Source organism: Papaver somniferum, chromosome 3 (assembly GCF_003573695.1).
Source record: "Papaver somniferum cultivar HN1 chromosome 3, ASM357369v1, whole genome shotgun sequence".
NCBI lineage: Eukaryota > Viridiplantae > Streptophyta > Magnoliopsida > Ranunculales > Papaveraceae > Papaver > Papaver somniferum.
The window spans coordinates 178,690,957-178,706,394 of record NC_039360.1 but is presented as its reverse complement, the minus strand read 5'-3'; positions in this window follow the sequence as shown (position 1 = coordinate 178,706,394).

Genomic DNA, 15,438 nt, shown 5'->3' with positions numbered 1-15,438 from the left:
ATGCTCTTTAAAGTGTGGGGGTATTTCCTGGATTATTTTTATATGAAATGGAGTGTGTCTAATAATGTGTTGAATCACTTTGACACTTAGTTTAATGTGGTACTAAATTGGAGGAAGATATTTGTAACCCATTGATTTATGTTATCTTGTGGTATATCTGGAAACAAATGTATTCTAAAGATTTTGGTGGAAGATCGATCTATGGATGCTGAAGAGCTTTGTTAGATCATTAAACAAACTCTTATGCTTTGGTTCTTTGAGAAAGATGTTTTTAGAGGGATTATTGTAAACCGAGTACTCTTTAATTGGGAAACTTCTCTTCACTTGTAGTTTTGTGTGGAGGGCTTTCCTATTTTCTTTTCTTTTCTTTTTAACATAACCATTTTTTCTATATAAAAAAAACATCAAACTTTATACTTTAAAATTATATTAACCTTTGTTTTAACCATAAAATAGAAGTACACATAAATAAAATCGATGGTGATGGCATCAATGGTGGTGCAATTTCGAATCATATTTTTGAGTGATAGTGGCATCAATGGGTGGGTATGTAACATCATGATATATATAGGAGTTGATCAAGTTCTTAAGAAAAAAACTAGGATTGAAAATTGCTTGGCTCTATTGATTTTGTTTGGTGAGAATTGGTAATTTCTGTTGATATATGAAGAGATTATGAGTACTAGGGGCTTTGATAGAAAGTTGGGTTCGTATTTGGACATGGGTTGATGTCGTTGATTCCAATTTGCAGGGTGAAGGAGAACTAATACAAAAACAAGATGGGGGTTATCTCTCAGTTACCAGTTTCACGCACACAACGTATTTGAAGAAGTAATAAAGATACTTGATGTTGGTGGACGGGGTGATGTGTCTTAGGGGAACTGGTAATTCATTCAGGCAACTTGTGTTATTGCATTTCTAGGTTGAACATACCAAGCATTGGTATGTCAAGTTTGGTTATCAAGTTTAGTTCGGAAACTCGAAGCTGCTTGATTTGAATATTAAAGTCAACTTCGTTAGTCATACTAGGAACATAAAAAAGTTGAGGCTTTCTTTTGTTACTCACGAAGACCCCGGAGACGTGTTGGCATCTACGAACACATCATCCTTATGTTCGAGGTTAGTAACAATAGACTTGAATTGTTTCATTTCTATCTTTGTTCTTTCAAGTCAGTATTTATTGAAAACATAACGTACGAAGTAAGGTTCATTTACTTGTCCCTAGTATTACTGACTTGGACACTATACTATGATCAAAGTATCAAGGAATTAAATATTAGTTGTTTTATATAACTTGAGTATATGGGTTAGGAAGTATAGCTTTTTTATGGAATGCGTGAGTCGACAGTACACTGATTTATATTGTACAGTGTATTAAATTTCAGTACGCATTTAAACCTTAAAATTTTATTTGGAAACAATTTTATAAACATGGTTATAAGAAGTAAACTTGCGAAACATTTTTTTAGTTGAAAGATGGATACGGGACCGATCCTAAAAGAGTTCAATCCTGAAAGATGGATACATTTTTTATATGTTTGTTATCTTCGGGTTTTTGCAAACATCAAGATTTATACAAATTGAACTTGGAATGTTCATAATATGTCGACATAGCGATTTAAACATGTGACAATATTGGAGGACTTCATTAAGGGTTAGTAACAAACACTTGATTCTCTTGTTTACTTTACCTCCCTATCTATTGAAACAAATTCTCACTTGATGGAACAATCCATATACCGGTAATTATGCATTTATGCGTATGGTCGAGGATATTTGAGCCTAAAACTTTTGTGAGAATGACCTTTATCCCTGAAAAGGTCCTCATGTTGTAGTGAGGTTTTGAAGATGAAAACCTAATGAAAATTTATCTTCTTCCATATTTGAGATTTTCAGACAACGATCCTGTCTTCATATTTTGGCAAGAAAAATATGCAGATCTTATTGAATATTTTTAGTGGAAACTCTTTACTATTTTCGGGCTGAAAAATATTTTCTTAATAATTTAAGAAAATTTCCCACTTATAAATATTGAAAAACCCTGGTAAGATTCTTATTTAAAGTCTTGAGCATGCCTTTTGTAACTCGTAGATTTACTAAGGCAAACAAAGAAGAAGCTTAAAAAGTTAAGTATTTTCAACGGATTAATACAGAGAGAAACAAGAAGGTTGTCCCTAAAATCATGTTTAATTATGATTTTCATAGTTCTAAAAGATCTTAAGATGAGTCGTGTTTACTTTGTTTCGATTTTCAAGATCTTAAGGTAACCAAATGGATTCCTACTGACGATATGGTTGATTCATCACTTGTTTTGAAGAACTAAGAACCAATCTCATCATATCAGTTCGGAAAAACAGGTTAGAGGACAGGATTGAAGAGACTGTTGTAGATCTTGTACTTACGAAGGAACAAGTTGAAAAACTTGAAAAACAAGAAATGGTTACTGACAAATCTCTTGAGACCTGTTGCAAGAGTTTGAATGTTGAAGAAACTTCATGGAATAACCAGAGCACATCCAAAGATTAAGAAAGATGCCCGTTGCTTAATATTTTAATAGATTGTCAATTGTTGATCTACTTCAATTTTGTATAAGGTTTATTTACAACTATGAATAATAAATAAGTTTTATTTTTAAATCTTGTGTCATCTTGATTGATACTTTGATTGTGTATCCTGTGATTGTTATGTCTCTTTGCTTCCAGTTTTTATTAATTATAAGTTTCGGTCTCTTACGATTTTGTAACTTTTTGATTTAGCAGATTTCAGATCTACCCTTTAGGGTTGCTTTATCAAATGATCATAAGTACATGATATTGATAAACTCATATGTGAAGTCACGATTATACTACTATCGATTTTTATGTCTCATAAGTTATGTATTTAGTATACATATGAGTTTCGATTTTAGCTTTTTACTTCAGCAGGTAATAGCTAAAAATCTTGTCGACTTTTCTCTAGTAAGATTGTATTTTAGATATTCTTTTGTTTTGCAGGGAATAACAAAATAATGGGGGAAAGTTTTATATTGAACTGCTGCTTAAACGTCGTATCTTTGTGGGGTGAGTGGTTGTGGAATCTGAGGGAAAAAATATTATGATAATCTCTTTCCTAATATGAAAATCGTGATAAATCATGTTTTATAACAGACTTCATTCGTCATTTATAGCCCCTTTTGGACTAGTGTCTCTTTTTGACATATCAAAGTGAGGTAACGATTATTTTTGGATAATCATTTTCCTGCTAAGAAAAGTTGTGTTAATTCAGATTCTTGCTTTAGCTTAATGAAATAAGATACATATATTTCATGTTAAGAAAAACTAAGTCAATTCCGATTTTTGTTCTTGCTTAACAAATTTAGGTTCAATTGTTTTAGTACAGTTGATCATGATAATGAACAACTAAGTTATTTCTAATATTAATTTAGGCTTATCAAAAACAAGATACGATTATTTAAGTATAATCCGTTCCTCATAAGAAAACTAGTTATCTAACCTAATTTAGACTTATCGAAAGAAGGGACAATTACTTCGGGTAATTCTTTCCTTGGTAAGAGACTAAAACAAATTAATTTGATAATTTCTTGTTTTAGTGATCCTTATCAAAAGAGGTATGTTAAACCTTATTGCTTGACTCTTATAGGTTTTATCGAGTTCCTATGAACTTGGAGGTCCTTTCGAAATACCTGTTGTATTTTTTCGTTTCTTTATCATTCATGTGAAAAATAGGGGGGAAATATATGGAGTACACGGCGACTCATAATCACTGAGAAATGATATATGTGTTGAAAAGTGTATATCTAAACGAAAAAAAGTAGAGCACTGATTAAGGGGAGGGAAACATATTATCGTGATGTGTAGTATCACATACTACGAAAGTGAATAACAAATATGTTTGTATTGAATATATACCTAGCTTTATTTTAGGGAGAATAAAACTTTTTGTTATTCAAATACTTCATCAGTGGTACTTATTTTTGAATATATGCAAGTTATTGTGTGTTAAAACTTGGAATCAAGCTATAAAGAATGAGTTAAAAGACTGTTATGAAATATAAAATCTTTATCTTTCAATTTTTGTATTCTCCCTACTGAATAGAGTTTTGTTATTAAAATTGTCAAAGAAGGAGATTGTTAGAGCATTGCTCGGTTGAACCCACCAAGCGTTGGTATGTCATGTTTGGTTGTCATATTTTAGTTCCAAAACTCAAGGCCACTTGATTAGATTTCTAAAATCAACTTCATTTGGTTAGACTAGGAAGTCTACAAATGTTGTGACAAACTCCTGTTACTTCGAAGAACCTGAAGACGTATCGATATCAGCGAACACGTCATCCTTCTGTTCGAGGTTGGTAATACAAGACCTGACTTGTTTCCATTTCTATCCATGTTGTTTTCAAGTTGTTTTTATTGAAAACATAACATGCAAAGTCATATATATAAATCTCTAGTATAATATACTTGGTAATTTCATTATGATCAAAGTGTCAAAGAAAAATATATAAGTTGTATCAACTTTGGTATATTGAATTACAAAGTATAACGTCTATCTTTTGAACTTTTTAATTGCGACATAAACACTATCTTTGTAACTTGTTACTAGATTATGTATTGAACTTTGAGTTGATTTTATGCCTAGAAAACTATGTTTAACTACATGAGTTTAAGGAAGTATACTTGCAAAACTTGTTTCGTGGTTGAAAGGAATCAAAGATATTAGGTAGTCTATTTCATATGGGGATCTATAGCAGGACCAATCCCTGCCTTAGGGATCTATAGAAGGATTGATTCTTGTTGGGGATCTCTTACATGACCGGTCTCAATAGCAAAACGTATTTCCGGTTTCACATACACTTTAAGGTTTTGTAAATATTGAAATATGGTTTGATATTTAGGAAAATTCAAGATATCTACATAATGAGTAATTTGAACATGTGCTAAAATCTTATTTATTTATTGTTTAAAGATATTCTTTGATACTCAGGGTAAGATCCCAAACCAAAATATTTGAGAATCTTTTATCGGGGTTTTCGAACTTATATGTCTTTAATTTTCCAGTAATTAAAACATATCTTTGGAAGATATATTCGTAAAGCATACTTGTATGCTTGAGAGATTTCATTATATTAATTGGAAACAGATAAAAAAGAAAATTGGAATTTATTGCATATCTTTTGATACTTTCGGTTATAAATATTCTTTGGTGTCCAATCTACCATGGTATATAAATAGTGCATTTTGTTCTTCTTACAAACTTATCTTGAGGCAGACACTTTATTTTGTGGTCACTACTTTAGCCAACTAATTAATAATATTACTTGTAATACTATATCGGAGAGGAAAGTTGTTAGAGCACTGCTCGGTCGAACTCGCAAGTGTTGCTATCTCAAGCTTGTTTGTCAAGTTTAGTTTCCAAAACTATAAGTCTTGATTTCTAGGCTACTTATAGCTAAGTCTTAGATTAGGATAAAAAGTGTAGTTGAGCATTAGACTTCACGGCGTTCATCAATTGAAGACGAAGAACTACTAAGGGAAGCTTGCGGAACTTCATCAACAAAAGGTATATGGAGACTTGAACTCATCTATCACTCAAAAGTCTACCTACTCTATCTCATATTTGAGACAAAAGTCGTATAGCTATATAGACTTCGATTATACACATTTGATATTTCGAGCTGAGTTTAACTCGCTTACGTATTTCTCGAAATATATGTTGGTAAGCTTTCGCTTTAACCAAGTTCATCTTATATTCTTGACGAAAGTCAAAAGATGATCATGTAAAAATCGTCTGGTAACATTTTCCATGATTTGTGTGAGACAGTCATTTGATGTAGACTCAGAATGTTTCGTATTGATCATTCGATCACTTGAAAATTGCTTTGAAGCTAATAGTTTGTGTGAGACAGCTATTTTCGTCTTCTAAGAATGTTTCAATGATTGAAATGGGAGTTTAAAACTATTAACCATGATTGGATATAACATAGCATACTGGCTGGTTTAATGAATGTCCGGGAACTTAGTATGCATACATGTATGTGTACTGGTGTAAAGTTCATGTCCGAAAATTCAACTGAGTTTGTAAGGCATGCGTACCCATTCGCGTACTGGCGAACCCAAACTTAGTCCGTCCGCTTAGGTATGCGTACCCGTTTGCATACTTGATCAGGTTATGTTCTAAAATCGGTTTGTTCATGAACTAATACATTTATATATTAAGGATTGCAATCTTTTGCAAACCGTGGCTATAATGTTCATAAATTGATTCGAGTGAATCAAAATCGATTTTTCTTCAATTGTGTCTTGTATACTTCTATGAGAATATAAACAATTGAATAACTCTATAACTAGTTTCATTTGAGTCATTTGAACTAGTTATGGTTAAGATGGATAAGGTTGATATGAAAGTGTTTGTATGGATAACTTCGGTTAACTATTGTTAAGCCAACAAGGTATACATGTTTAGGTACGGTTACTCGTATCTAAATGAAGTCACTTTTCATTTGTGTGTAACAAGCTAAGTTCGATCTAACGGTTGAAAGATATTAGCTTGAGTCTAATCAGGTTTTCATCTAACGATGAATATTGAATGCTTTGTTACCAAGATAACATTGATTGCAAACCCTGATTTTAAGACTATATAAGGGAGAACTCTAGCAACTGGGAAACCTAATCCCCACACCTCGTGTGTGATACTAGTTACGACTAGAGTCGATTCTCCTTTAACCTTAGGTTTTTTCCAAAATCCTGTAGGTTAACGACTTGAAGACTTCATTGGGATTGTGAAGCCAAACCCAACTATTTTCTCTGTAGTTGCGTGTTATGATCTTGCTGTATTCTATCGTATAGAGTACTATCTTCTCTAAGATTTGCTAGAGATTTAATCTCCGATAGGCAAGAAAAAATAGTCACAAATATCTTCGTCTCATTGTTTGTGATTTCACAATATCTTGTTTCGCTACCATATGATTAAAATTATTGTGAGGTGATTGATATTACTAGGCTGTTCTTCGGGAATGTAAGTCTGATGTATCAATTGGTTTATGTTCACCTTGATTTATCAAAAGACGGAACAAAACCTCTAGGTATTTATATGGGAGACAAATTTATTTAATCAATAGACTTTCCTGTGTGAGACAGGAAACAAGATTTGGTTTATCAAGCCTTCGACTTTGGGTCGTACAAACTCTTAGTTGTGGGTAAGATCATCTAAGGGAATCAAGTGTGCAGAGTTCTGTTGGGATTCAGAAGCGTAAGGAACGCGACTGTACCTTGATCAGTGTGATATTGGTTAGGGCTCAACTGCATTCCAGTCTGAAGTTAACTTAGAGTAGGCTAGTGTCCGCAGCGGCTTAATACAGTGTGGTGTTCAAATCTGGACTAGGTCCGGGGGGTTTTCTGCATTTGCGGTTTCCTCGTTAACAAAATTTCTGGTGTCTGTGTTATTTCTTTTCCGCATTATATTTTCTATATAATTGAAACATCACAGGTTGTGCGTAGTTCAATCAATTAGATAATCCAACCTTTGGTTGTTGATATAAATTGATTGACAATTGAACATTGGTCTCTGGTACCGTTTAAGTTGTTTCACATAATAATCAGGCTCGCGGATTTCTATCTGGTTGATTTTTTGATTACATTGTGGAACAGAGATACAACTCTTGGATACATTTCTATTGATTGAGTCTGACTGTCTAGTTGATTCTCTTTGAATTATATTGGAGTTTGTCCATATAGATTGCCTAAACGAAACTTTGGGTGAGGTTGTTAGACCCCCGCTTTTTCATTTGGTATCAGAGCAGGCGAACACGATAAACCTTACAATTTTGTGTTTGATTGTTCCCAAAACTGTCCCTATGGGATATCTCATTGGGAAACTTGTTCCGGGCATCTGTGGCACTGTTTATGGGTGAAAAATGTTTCTGCTGTTTTTGGTAATTTTGGGTGTATGTGGATGATAAACGAATTTAAACCCTAAACAAATGCACTACACGGGAGTGCTTTTGATTCGAGAGATCAATCTATACAATTCTGGCCTAAACCAAGAAATGGACGTTTCAGACTTGCTTCGGTCACAAAGTGAAGGAGATGGGGTTGATCTTAGGGAGGGAAGCGAAGAAGGTGTTGAGATTGTGAAGGTTTTGGTTGTTTATGACTTGTATCAGAAAGCTGAACTGGCTTGCAAAATGTAAGCTATCAGTTCTGGTGTTTTCTGGATACGAATGACAACACTTGGTTTTCTGTGCTTGTCTCTTTTCGTGTTTTTTGGAAAATAGGTGAAGAACCTATTTATACAAGTCATTGAACGCAACCCTCATCTCGTAGGAAGTGGAGTGATGGAGTAGTGGGGTCGTGTAGAAGTGGTGATTGTTACACGATCACGTCTTTGCCCATTTCTTCCATCACCGCTAACCGTCCATGCCTCCTGACACGTTCTTGTAATGGCGCGTTGCACGCTGTAAACCTCCAGAACAATACCCCAGTAAGTATCCCCCAGTTTGTGACATGCTTGATGTCTCGAATGAGTGGATCGTGTGACCCACAAGAAGTAGCATATGGTGCTAGGTTAAATAACGAAGTTATTTAGGAAATCGATATTCATGAAATATCGTGTATGTTTGATGCGTGTTATGCATCGCAAACAATCAACATGTAGCAAACATTGATGTTTTAAAGCTTGACTGAATAAGTCGCGGATCAAGCATCTTAAAATAGCATCACGTCCAACCATCTTCGAGTGATTGTTTGGAGGCTGCATAGGAAAGCCTTGCTTCGGCCGATCACTCCTTGTGGTAGAGTAACAGACGGTGATCACCAAGATGCCTCATTGGCCGTTTAATCTTTAATCTAGGTTGTCTGACCAAGCTGGCAAAGTTGGACGGACGAGATGATCTGCGACACGCGTTTGCGACCGTTGATGGATTTTAGGGTTTTAAAGAGGTGCGCAAGCATCACTTTTTGGCTTGACCGAAATCAAGCATGAACACCTCTTTGGTGGGACCGACCGGGCATGCGTGTAGACGGCTTGCCGGTGTACAAGTCCATGCCACTTTGTCTTGTGGAGGTACGATCTAGGTCACTCAATTTATCTGGCAAAGATGAGTGGTCGTGATCTATTTACGACATAAATCCATTGTCGTGAAGGATTTGGAAGTCGTGTCGACATGGCTCCTATGGGCGCGCGTTTCGAGGCGTTCAGCCATGGTTGGCCTAGGCCGATCTTGCATGCGTATAGGTGGGCCCACGGTGATCTCGTTGATACTCTTGGTACCTCTTTAGTCTATATCTACACCCTCAATCCAAGCTTGCGAAGATGGATGGTCGTGATCGAACTATGGCAGTTATGCAGCGCCGCAAACCCTAATTAGGGTTTTGAAGCAGTCACGCGTGCATGAATTTGGCCAAACGGTTTGGCAGGCTATGCTCCTCCTTTGGGGATACCGACTATGTGGGGCTCATATTGGGCTGGCGGTTAACATATGTGCACTTCCCTGACGGTCCTAGGCATGATCTAAGGCATCCAAGTATGCTTGCGAAGTTGGATGGTTGTGATCGATTTAAGACGCTAGTGGAGTTTCCACGACCTTCAAAGCATCACACCGACCATGTTTCGAGCGAACTTTCAATGCTCCATGGCTTTGTCGTGAGAAAACCGATCGGGAAGGGATAGAGTGGGCCCACCAATGTGTGTGTTGGCGCCTCCTCCATCTTTCGTGGTGCGATCTAAGCCGTCCAATCAGGCTAGTGAAGTTGGACAGTCACGATCGTTTTGAGACCGTCTTAAGCAGTCTTGCTCGTTTGAGCTTTCCCAAAGCAACGCGGCCATCCCTCTTTGGGGCCGGCGTTTGACAGGCATTAGGGGTATAGCGTGGTGTTCGACCGGCTAGGGCATAGGCAGGACCGCCGGTGAACATCACGGTGATTGGCTTCTCCTGTTAGGGTTCGTCTAGGCTAGTTAAATTATGTGGCCAACTTGCGTGGTCGTGATCGTTTCTGAGACTGACATGAACAGTCCAGATTTCCTTTAGGGAATTAAACATGCTCGGTCGGGCTATTATAAGCACGCCGATGTGAGATTCTCTTTATTAGAGAGTGACGTAGCATGTACAGGTATTTCATGCATGTCTCGAATTTGGCACTTGGAGATTCATGCTACTCTGCTGAGAGTGAACACTTAGTCGTTATGTCATGCTAATAATGAGAGTTCGGCGAGGAACAACATACGAAATACTAGGTTAATCATGCATTAATTAATAATGCTATAAATTCACAGAATATTTGGGATTGTTGCTGCATGCACCATTCTGGGTGAATTTTGTATATTTATTGAATTGCTTCAAATAAATAAAGCGAGAGGTTTTCTGGGCTCATCGCTTGTCAAATGGCTTTATCCTTTGCAGATGTCAGCATATTATTTTTGGTTTTACAATTTTAGCGCTGAACTAAAATCCACCATCAACATTAAGTCCCATGCCTAGCACGTAATAGTTGCACTATCGCGGGGTAGGCATTAGATGGTGATAAATAAAGATAAAACTTATGAGACAAAGTTAGATGTTACCAAGAGAGATGGGTCATCCTGTCCTTGGAGCATATCACGTTCAAGAGGCGTTCAGGCGAGCGTTCCCCTAACATGATGTCGGTTGACCCCAGGTAGATTGGGCATATGGTTGGTTGGATTCTCAAACTATTCATGACGATGTCGCAATCCTCGACTCTGATGAGGACGAGCCCTATCATGAGTAATATCCTTAAAAGGCTGCTGAAGCAATTTATGAAAAAAAATGCCGAAGCATCTCACAAAGAGAACGTTGATGTAGCTTCCGGAAAGCGTGTTGAAGCATCTTCTAAAAGCGAACATCGAGGCGACTCCTGGAGAGAGTGTTGAAGCAGCTTCTGAAGCGAACGTCGAGGCGACTCCTAGAGAGAGCGTTGAAGAAGCGAACATCGAGGCGGCTCCTGGAGAGAGCGTTGAAGAAGCTTCTGGAGCGAATATCAAGGCGGCTCCTGGAGAGAGCGTTGAAGCGGCTTCTGGAGCGAATATCGAGGCAGATCCTGGAGAGAGCGTTGAAGAAGCGAACATCGAGGAAGCTCTTGGAGAGAGCGTTGAAGAAGCTTCTGGAGCGAATATCGAGGCGGCTCCTGGAGAGAGCGTTGAAGCGGCATCTGCTCAAGGGAGCGTTGAAGCAGCTTCCTCTTCAGTTTGATTTACCCTTGCGAATTACATGCTTCTTGATTGACCATCTCTCTCGTGTTGAAGAATTCCTTGACTGACAGTGAAGGAACTTCATGATGAGCCTCAGTCCCCAAGCGTGATTTACATGGTTTTATCTTGTAGGTCGGTGGGTTTTCCTCTTGTTGTTTCAGCGAAACTGCTTACAGGAGGCTGAAGCTTGCATTGCATGTTCGTGAGATGTATGCTTCCACGAACATCATGAGGCTCTTCATTACAGGCAGGCTTGTTCTTTCTATCAGGGCAGGTGCTGTCGCAACTTGAGCGTTTAGCAGCTTCACGGAGTTCAGAGGATGTCTGAAAGCGCAGGTTCTTCAACAAAGCACGATTGACATGTACCATCCTATTGATGCACAACTACACCGCTTGTTGTTCAGTCACATTTGGATCGTGACCCTTCGGTGTCTGAATTCGGGACCTCTTGACATAATCATTTGGATGTTTATGGTTTCGCTGAAGCATTCCTCTTAAGTCTGACAGAGTGATTCACCCAAGCTGCGGATTCTTTCTCGACATGATAATGCGGACATCTCTATCTTCTTGAGGATGCTCCCTTGAGGTGTTGATAGGTGTTTAAAACACCTAATTTTATATCTAGTATTAATGCTTTCTTTGCTACTTTTCTTGTAAATTATGTATTTTATGTTTGCTTTTGAGTTTATTAGGTGCAATGGAGTCATTACGAGAAAAAGAAGGATAAACGTCTATTTGGAGCGAAAAGCGCAAAGAGGTCAAGTCACTGGCGACATTTGGAGCCGGATAATGCTGCGTAAGGAGTGAAGAATGAACTTTCAGTTTTCTAAGACTGACAGGCCACATAGAAATTGTTCAGCCCTTATCCGAGTCCCTGAGTGCCAATACAAATCTGGAATTATAACTCTATACCTGAAGTTCAGAAAAACCATCTCTCTTTCATGTTAGTTGCGTTTTTATCGTCTAAAATTGAGAGAAATGAAAAATGAGAGACGTCCGTCACTGAGAGTTTGAGTTGAGAGAGGAATCGATGTGAGAATTCAAGATGGAGATGAAGTTTAAGAAGAACGAGGATCTATTGCTCAGAATCAGATTGAGAAGAGGGTGGATTTGCCGTTGAAGGGGTTTGATTCCGGTGGTGTTGATATGAAGAACAAGAATAAAAGGGGATCTGTGAGATTTTGAAATCAAGTAGATAAGAAGAAATTGGTGACGAGTTTCTATGTGTTATGCTGTGAATCTGGTTGGATGAAGATGAGAAGTTGTTATGTTGTGAATCTGAGAAGAAAGAAAGAAGTTAGGGTTTGAGAAGCAAGAGTTGTTTCTGTGGTTTATGTCTTGATGATCTAGATGAGGACCTAGGATTTTGCAGTGATGAGTACGGTGAGAAATGGAAGAAGAAATCAGAGGGCTAGGCTCGTTACTGGTTAATGAAGCTTGGGTTCAACTCGAGCCTGAAATTGGCAGCAAAATGGTTGGATTTTGAGTTGATTCAGGGAAGGTTTGAAGTTGCTGGCTAAGACAATGAAGCCAAAATGGTGGTATACTTGGCTTGGCAGTAAGTGGAAGAAGTGCAGCTGTTGAACACTGATTCATTTGAATGGTTTACAGGGCCATGGTTGTTTATGGTAAATTGTTGCTGTTGTGATGCAGAATTGCAGCTGTAACAGGGAAGAATTGAAACAACCTCGTGATGTTGTTGATGCTCGAATTGAAGATGAGTCTGAGTTGTTATTAGCTGAATCTGATGAGGGTTAAGATGAGTTGAATCGAGAATGGGTATTGAATTCGAATTGGGTGTTGGAAGATAAGAACAGTGCTGCTACCAATTGGTCTGTGGTGAAGCTGAGCAAATGGCTAGTAAAGAAGATGGATGCATTTCTGGTGGACAGGTGAAGATGCAAAATGGTTGAGACACTGGTGGCGTTGGAGCAGTTTTGCCAAGAAGAGTTAGGAACAACCAGTAGTGGTTGCAGCTGCGATTGCAAGTAGATGAGCAGCTGAAGTTGAAGCAATGGCGTGGATCTAGTGGTTACTGTGACTAAGTGATGCAGGAGTAGATTGGCATCTTAGATTGAAAGTGGAGAAGGAACCAATGGGTTGTGCGGGTTCTGATGTGTCGAGTTTGCGAAGAAAGGATGCTGCTGGATCTGTGTTATTGGGTTGAGCTGCTAAACACGAAGAGCTGCAGTTTGAAATGGTTGTTGTGGCTGAATTCGACAGAAGATGATTCTGATAAGAAGAGGGAGATATGGCTGTGAATTGCAATGCAGTGAAGTTGGTAGGATGTCATATGCATTACAGGAAAGAAGAAGCTATATGTGTGTTGGTGGTGTTGCTACAGATGCTAGTGAAGCTGAGATGTACTGAGCATACGGGTTTGTCTGAATGTGCAGCTGCAAGCAATGGTGCTGAGTACCTAATCTAGAATGATGTTGAAGCTACAGAAAGTAGAGAACGGTGGATGCAGCTTTCGTTATGCTGAGATGGTGTGCTGATTGAAGTTACATAAGTTGGGTTTGGCCTGAAATGGAAGTGGTGGACAAGACTAAGATAGATTATTTACTGGTGGTTGATATGTTTCTGTTGTAGGGGTGTTTTAAGTGCTGAATAGATATATGTTAGGACAGGTACAAATTACAGGAGCTTAATGGGTTTGTGCTGCAGTTGAAGATTAGTATGGGAGGTGCAAGATGATATGGATGGTGTTGCACCTGGTGGTAGTAAAGTTGGTGCTATGTAACTACAGGGTGCGAGCAAGAAGCTGTGGTGATGTTATGAGCTTGTGGAGATACAGTATTGCAGGGAAGACTAAGAATGGTGTCTACAGATAGAGTCTGTGTTGCTATTGTAGATGGCTAAGCAAGAACCAAGTGTTGTTGTTGATTGTGGTGTTCTAATTATAATTGAGCTGCTGCCAGAACAAAGGAACTGCAGGGATTGCATATGCTGAGTAAATGTGTGTGTAGGATGGAATGGATGATTGAATGATTGTGCAGGGGAGGATCTATAGTTGAGCCTGAAACAGGCAGGAAATACCCCAGAATCGGCCTGAACTCGGCTGGAATCGGAGTACAGCGAGTTGACTCATCGATACAGATAGATGACTGGATGGACTTGGACTTACATTAGTGGGCTTGATTCCTGGGATGTTTTAAGGACTGGTTTTTGGCAGAAGGGTGCGACCTAAACTAGCAGAGAGAGTATAAAAGAAAGATATATCTCTATTCTATGAGAGGATATACAATATCTCTTCTTCTACTTTTGTTCTAGGGTTTAGACATGGAAACTCTTCTTTTCATTCTTGTTATGAACTCCAAAAATATGAGCTAGAATTTTATCATTGGTTAAAGATTTAATTGGATTTCCAAGCATGAGTTTTGCTCAATAGATTAGTTTTGCCTCATGTTTTATCGATTATGACTCGCTAGAAATATCGCCATGTATGATTGATTGTTAGTTTTGTCAAGTTGCAAATTGGTAGAACTTGTAATCATATCTATTGCTAGTTTAGGGTTTATTATACGTAAACGTGATACACCTTGAATACAAGTAGCATAATTGTGATTATTTGCTTGTAGTGATACATCCTGGTAGTCACGAGTGAGTTACAATCTTTGTTAAATCGGATTAGTGCTTTTACACGTTCGATTGCTTTGATTGGCCTGATTTCATAAAACTTAATGCATCTAGGGAATTAAACTTGATTAGTGCTTTTACACGTTAGGTTGTTCTCTAAGGTAGAATTCATACTCGCATCTTTTAATGTGTTTGTTGATGAAAACATGAGATTTGCGGGATATACTTGCGATCAAGGTATCTTAGGTCCTTTGATAAAGGAGAGATTAAATATCAATTCTAGTTATTGGTAAAAAGCATGTTTGTGAATGAAGATGAATCCTTAACCAATATCTTTACATCTTAATGTGTGTGCTTTATTTGCTTTTATTTTAGTTTACTTTAAAAAAATCAGAAAACCCCCCATTGGTATTTATAGGAAACCGAAACAGTTTGACAACCTTAGTCCTCTCTGTGGGAACGATCCTTTCTTGCCCTTGCTATATTTTATATTTTGAGTAGTGAGAAAGTAATTTATTTTTGACGCGTACGACATCGATCAAAATTTGGCGCCGCTGCTGGGGAGGCAACGGTTGTCACTTGTTTTTGGTTTCTTATTTTTGTTTTTAGTTTTGTTTCTGTTTTTATTTTCTGGTTTTTAACCTTGGTTTGAGAATCTTA